Raw genomic sequence first — 214 nt, forward strand, 5'->3', positions numbered from 1 at the left:
TAACTATTCTACCATGGCAATCATATTACAATATATAAATCAAATTAACAAAATTTAATTAACTTAAATCTACACAATGTGGTATGTCAAATATAGTTCAATTAAAATATTTAAATACATATATATGTATAGCTGATTCACTTTGTTATAAAGCAGAAACTAACACACCATTGTAAAGCAATCGTACTGCAAAAAAGATGTTAAAAAAAGTGTT

Source organism: Monodon monoceros, unplaced genomic scaffold, assembly GCF_005190385.1.
Source record: "Monodon monoceros isolate NGI ecotype Baffin Bay Population unplaced genomic scaffold, NGI_Narwhal_1 Super_Scaffold_22, whole genome shotgun sequence".
Lineage (NCBI taxonomy): Eukaryota > Metazoa > Chordata > Mammalia > Artiodactyla > Monodontidae > Monodon > Monodon monoceros.